General features: G+C 42.9%; 1 protein-coding gene across 2 annotated transcripts in view; it reads left to right on the top strand.

Moving 5' to 3' along the window:
- Ube2l3 (ubiquitin-conjugating enzyme E2L 3) overlaps nt 1-6093 on the top strand; it is a 93861-nt gene that overhangs the window by 26923 nt on the left and 60845 nt on the right. The gene's annotated exons all lie outside the window — the stretch shown is intronic.

Below are 6093 nucleotides of genomic sequence, written 5' to 3'. Positions count from 1 at the left end.
CTTGCCAGGCAGGCGCTGTGCTGCTGAGCTAAATCCCCAGCCCCTAATGATCTCTTTCTTTAACTATTATGGTTCTCACAGTTTTCCTCTTAGCTTTACTGCTGGTATCACTAACTTTCTTTGGAGCCATGGTTATGATATGTTACACAAATAAAGCAGAGCTGGTCGTGGTGGTGCACACCTGTAATCCCAGCACTCAGGAGGCTGAGGCAGGAGGATTGTTGCAAGTTTGAGACCAGCCTGGGCTACAAAGTGAGCTCAGGGCCAGCCTGAACTGCATGGCGAGACCCTGTCTCAAAAAGACAAAAAATAAAGAAAAGAAAAGAAAAAATAAGCACAATGTTGAATATTATAATGCACTTAGACAGCACTATATGTTGTCTGGGAGAGAGCAGCATTTAGACTGGAGCATCACCCCTTTGTGTCTGCAAAGAGACGTGAGGTGTGATTCATTCTTGGCCTTTACAGATGTTTTCAAGTTGGATTTTCGGTTTGACTGTGGAGCAAAGTTATGAGCAATGAACAGCTTTTTTTTCGAGCTTTGCTGTTTAAATAGTGAAAAGTTTGGGCTTGGGGCTATTCTAGAAGCGAGGTATCATTGTATTTTGAGCCAGAGTCTTGCCAGATCATCTCAAACTTGGGATCATCCTGTCTGCAGCCTCCCAAGCGTTGGGATTACAAGCATATACCACCACATTCAGTTTAAAAATGTTTATTTTTAATGCCAGGTCTGGTGGCACACACCGGTGGCTGTAGCACTTGGGAGGCTGAGGCAGAAGAAGCCCAAGTTTGAGGCCTGCCTAGGCTACATAGTGAGTTAGAGGACAGCCTAAACTACATAGCAAACTGTCTCCAAAAAAAAGTTATTTGTTGGGCTCCGCTTGGTGGCTCAGGCCTGTAATACCAGCACTGAGGAGGCTAAGACAAGAGGTTTGCTGAGAGTTTGAGGCAAGCTCAGGCTATATAGTGAATTCAACATAGTCAGACTGCTTCCAAAAGCAGTTTACTTTTCTTAACAAAATTTAGAAGCTCTTAAACTCAAAATATGTCCTCCCAGTATCTCAGAAGCCCCCTGTGTATTTCTCCTTCCTGACCTGAGTATATACCCACTGCAGTGACTGTTGTCACTGTGTCCAAAGATGTACACAGGTGGATGCCTTGTGGAGGGAGGGCAAACCCTCCACACGCGTACTGGGAATTGAACCCAGGGCCTCTGTTACATCCCCAGCTCTTTATTATTATTATTATTATTATTATTATTTTTTTAAAAGAAAATGTCACTTGGCTTTTTGGTTAAGATCAAGTGTAATAAAAATGTCTTTTATTGGTTAATTGGCCTGTTATTCTAAGTTAAGGTTAAAAAAAAAACCCATCAGTTTACAAGCTAAACTTTATCAAGCAGTATTATTTTTCATTTTGAGACAAGGTCTTGCTCAGTCACTAAATTGCCTAGGCTGAGTTGGAATTTTTAGTCTAGCTTCAACCTCCTGGAGTACTGGCTTTACAGTTGTGCACCACCCCTGGCTTGGAGACAACTTGAATAGTTGCCATCCCAGAAATAATAGCTGTTGCCTTTTGTCTACTCTTTTAGCCTTGACACAGAAAATTATTTCTAGTGGCTATTCATTCTCTCTTCCTGGCCTGTCACTGTCACTGTCCCTCTCCTTTCCTTCTGCCATTCCCTTTCCCTCTCTCTCTTCATTTTTAGTGCTGGGATTGAATCCAGGGCCTTGTGCTTGCTAGGGAAGCACTCTGCCACTAAGGTACATTCCACCCCTGTTTTGGTTTTTAGGGGTTGTGGATCTGTGTTGATTATAGTTGTTTTTTTTCCCAAACCAGGAATCGACCTTGAGCTTGCCAGGCAGACACTGTGCTGCTGAGCTAAATCCCCAGCCCTTTTTTTTGGTACTGGGAATCAAACTCATGACCTCATGCTTGCCAGGCAGGCGCTGTGCTGCTGAGCTAAAGCCCCAGCCCTATTACAGTTTTCTTTCCTTTATCTTTGTAGATTTTTCCTCCACCCTTTTAGCATAGTTCAGCAGCAGGGTAAAGTTCTATTTTTACAACTCCTGGCCCAGCAGGTACATTTATAAGCAGAGCAGACACCACTGTCAAAGCCAGTGTTCATGGGCCGCTGGGCTCCATGTCTTCTGAGAGGACGCCACCTAACTCAGTGTTGTGGGTGGGGAAGAAAGTATAACTCAGAAGATGAACAGACTATGAGCCCTTTCTGAGGTGATTTGTGTGTGCTTCACTCTGTGTACCTCTTGTTACGAAGACTGAGCACGTGGAAACCTACACTTACAGCAGGAGCCACCGTGTATATGGGGTTTTGTTTATTTTTGTTTGTTTTTTGTTTTTCTTCTGGTACCAGGAATTGAACTCACGCCCTTGTGCTTGCCAGGCAGGTGCTGTGCCGCTGAGCTAAATCCCCAGCCCCTATGTATGGGGTTTTGGTATGTGTGTTGCATTTGTATGTGTGTGTTTGAGACCAGTCTTCCTGTGTAGTGTAGCCCATCCTTGATCTTGCTTTGTAGACCAGACTAGCCTTGAATTCATGATTCTCAGTCTCCTGACTACTGAGATTATAGGTATGTGCCCCACTGTGTTTGTTGTTTTGGAAGTGCTGGGGATCAAAACCAGAGACTAGTATGTGCTAGGCAAGCTTTCTACTATTGAGCTATGCTGCTAGTCTGCATGTATTTTACACAGGGGATCCAATTCTGCTAGCTCATTTTTTGTCATGTTTTATATCTCCCTCTGTTATAGACAGATTTGAAGAGGCTGGCATCCTAGCCCTCAGGGAACTCTCTAGTGGAGGACATTGGACTGTGGAGTGGTAACGTAGGTCAAGAATGCCATGCACACCCATGTTCGGATGGAGACAGAAACACATTTCAGGATTGAGGCCTCTGAGAAGCTGCCTGTGTGTGGAACTGGCTCAAGGGCCTACCTAGCTGGGGCTTTGGCCGTGCTGTATGGGCAGCTGTAAGCAGTGCCTCTCTTTAAGCCTTACTGAGAGCTGTCTTTAGTCATGACTTTTTTTGACCTGCCAAAGAAGTACTGTCTAGAAGTACTGTGCTGTGGTAGAGTAATAGGGACCTGAGTTTAAATGTTAATTTATTTCTTCCTTATTTAAATGTTAATTTATTTCTGTGTTGTTACTTTGAGCATCATTAATGGGATGATGTCATAGCTTTATGGTACTAGTTCTACTCATTAGTTGCAATAATAACTAAGCACAAGATAGCAAACATATTACTGACCTATGGACAGGGTGGCGTTTTGGCATGAGCCCTACTCCCTATGCTGAATATTTATTGAAATGCGAATCACATTAAGGGGTCTGAAGGCTTGTTCAGATTTGCAGTGTATCAATCACATTAAAGTTGTAACGTAATGTCATTGCTAGTGGTTGTGTTGTACAAGCCTGAAAAGTTTGTATTCTGCTATTTCAGATTATTGATGTCCTGTCATTTGTGTAGCTGGTGTTTCATACATGGTGACACTGTACTTAGATTTTTTTTTTTTTCCAAGACAGGCTTTTGCTATGTAGTTCAGCCTGGCTTTGAATTCACTGTGTGTCACAGGCTGGCCTGGAACTCACAGCAGTCATCTTGCCTCAGCCACCTGAGTGCTGGGATTACAGGCATGCACTGAATTTCCCGTACTTAGATTTAAGGCATGTTTATATAATTTTCTGTAGACATGTACTCCATCTGTTAGATTTTCCTTTGGCTGAACAGGAGGAGCCTAGAAACATTTTTTATATAACAGACACTGGCTAGCTTTGGAGGGCTGGGGAAAATGTTCATGTTTTAGTCATTGTAAATATTTCAAAGTGCTATTCAGGAGCAAGCATAGTCTTCCTAGAATACCATACTGGAAACAGAAGTGCTAGCTCTGCCCATTTCTGATTGAGGTGTTAATCATCCTAACTTACTGGTTTGGGTAACTGAGTTGTTGGTGAAAGAGCAACAACTTGGCCCTGTTCACGGACCTGCTTCATGAGAGTTGTGTGACTTGGACTTCTCTGAGCCTTGGTTTTACCTCTGTAAGTAGGGGCAATATACCTGAGTTTGCATCTAAGGGGTGTGGTGAGGCTCTGATAATATCCTATGTGCCATGAATTTTAAATAGTGTAGAATGTCTTCATAATCTGCCACTTCTTATGCCATAGCTGGCTTTACTCTAGCATTTGTTTCAGGCCTTTTTGGAATTGCTTTTGAGGGGTACTGGATGTTGAACCCAGAGGCACTCAACCACTGAGCTACATCCCCACCAGCCCTTTTTATTTTATATTTTAGAAAGTGATTCACTAAGTTACCCAGACTAGGCTTGAATTTCTGATCCTGCTGTCTTATCCTCCCTGGTAGCTGCAATTACAGGCATGTACCACTGCACCTGGCTTTGTTGGAAATTTGAAGCAGATGATACTCTAGCCCAGTGATCGCAAACTTTTTAGAGCTTTCAATAACAGAAACAGCCCACTCAGCCACACATGCCATAGGTTTGCCATCACTGCTCTAGGCTGAGGCCTTGAAGAGTGTGGTTTGAATATGTATTGTACATTCACAAGACCCCTGCCTTATGTTTCAGGTTCTTTTTTTTTTTTTTTTTTTTTTCCTTCGGGTACCAGGAATTGAACTTACAACCTCGCACTTGTCAGGCAGGCACTGTGCTGCTAAGCTAAATCCCTAGCCTCTGTTTCAGGTTCTTTTTGAAAACTTTGTGCTGATAACCAGAAACTACAAACATCTTCCATTTTTAATTTAAGATTGCATGCGTTGGCTGGACATGGTGGCGCACACCTGTAATCTCAGCACTTGGGAGGCTGGGGCAGGAGGATTGCCATGAGTTCAAGGCAGCCTGGGCTACGTGGTGAGTTCAAGGATAGCTTGAATCACACAGTGAGACACTGTCTCCAACAAAACAAAATACTACATGAGTTCTGGTCATAGACTGTAAATGCCATGTCCTCTTGAACTTGTGGCTGTCCTCCTGCCTCAGCCTCCCGAGTGCTGGGATTACAGGTGTGCGCCACCACACTCGGTGGAAACTATCCTAGTTTTTTTTTTTTTTTCTTTTTTTTTCCCCCGGTACCAGGTGTTGAACTCATGACCTTGTGCTTGCCGGGCAGGTGCTGTGCCACTGAGCTAAATTCCCCAGCCCCTATCCTAGATTTTTAAGAAGTAAATACATTTATAGAAGAGAATGAGACAAACATGGAGGGTCTACTAGATATGCTAAATACTGAGCCTAGATAAGGTTTCCTGTAAATCTTGGTAGAGCTCTGTGAAGCATTAATACCATTTTTCAGTTAGGACAGTAGACTAGAGGTAATGTGAAAGGCAGGGTGGGGTTTGGAGCCCAGGCCTCTCTGACTCCAGTTTGGCAGCTGTTGAAACAACCATTTGCCAAATCAAAACATGTCTATATATAAGATACAAAATTAATACTGAAGAAAAAATGAGAGCTGGAGTACTCTGATTTTATTGCCTATAGGAATCTTTAGAATAGATGACAATTAAAAAGTAACATAAGCTACATTAAACATGCTCTATGTTCTTTTCATTTTTTTTTCCTTCAGTGTTAGGGTTACAATCCAGAATCTTATAGATGCTAAGCATACACTTACCACTGCATCCCCACTCCCAAACCAGCATTCAATTTTTTTGAAACTTATTTTTAAATTTTTTAATTTATTTGATTTTTAAGACAGGGCTCACTTGGTAGTTAAGGTTGGCCTTGAACTGACTATATAGCTCAGCCTGGGCCTAGACTCTCAGCAATCCTCCTGCCTCAGCCTCCCAAATACTGGGGTTACACGTGTGCACCAATGTGCCTGGTGAGGCTTCACTTTTTTTCTTTTTGGTACCAGGAATCAAACTGAGGACCTTGAGCTTGCCAGGCAGGTGCTGTGCCATTGAGCTGTATCCCTGGACCCTGGCTTCACGTTTTAAAAAACAATTCAGATCAATTTGTGGGTCTGTATGATGGCTGCAGTCAAAGGGTTTTTTTTCATTGCTTCTATGTGCCTACCTCAGTGAGAAGGTTTTAGTCTTTCAGGAGCTTATTTCTAGCAGTAGAAAT

Source organism: Chinchilla lanigera, unplaced genomic scaffold, assembly GCF_000276665.1.
Source record: "Chinchilla lanigera isolate Chin_1 unplaced genomic scaffold, ChiLan1.0 scaffold00041, whole genome shotgun sequence".
Taxonomy (NCBI): domain Eukaryota; kingdom Metazoa; phylum Chordata; class Mammalia; order Rodentia; family Chinchillidae; genus Chinchilla; species Chinchilla lanigera.
This window is presented reverse-complemented; position numbering and strand designations above follow the sequence as displayed.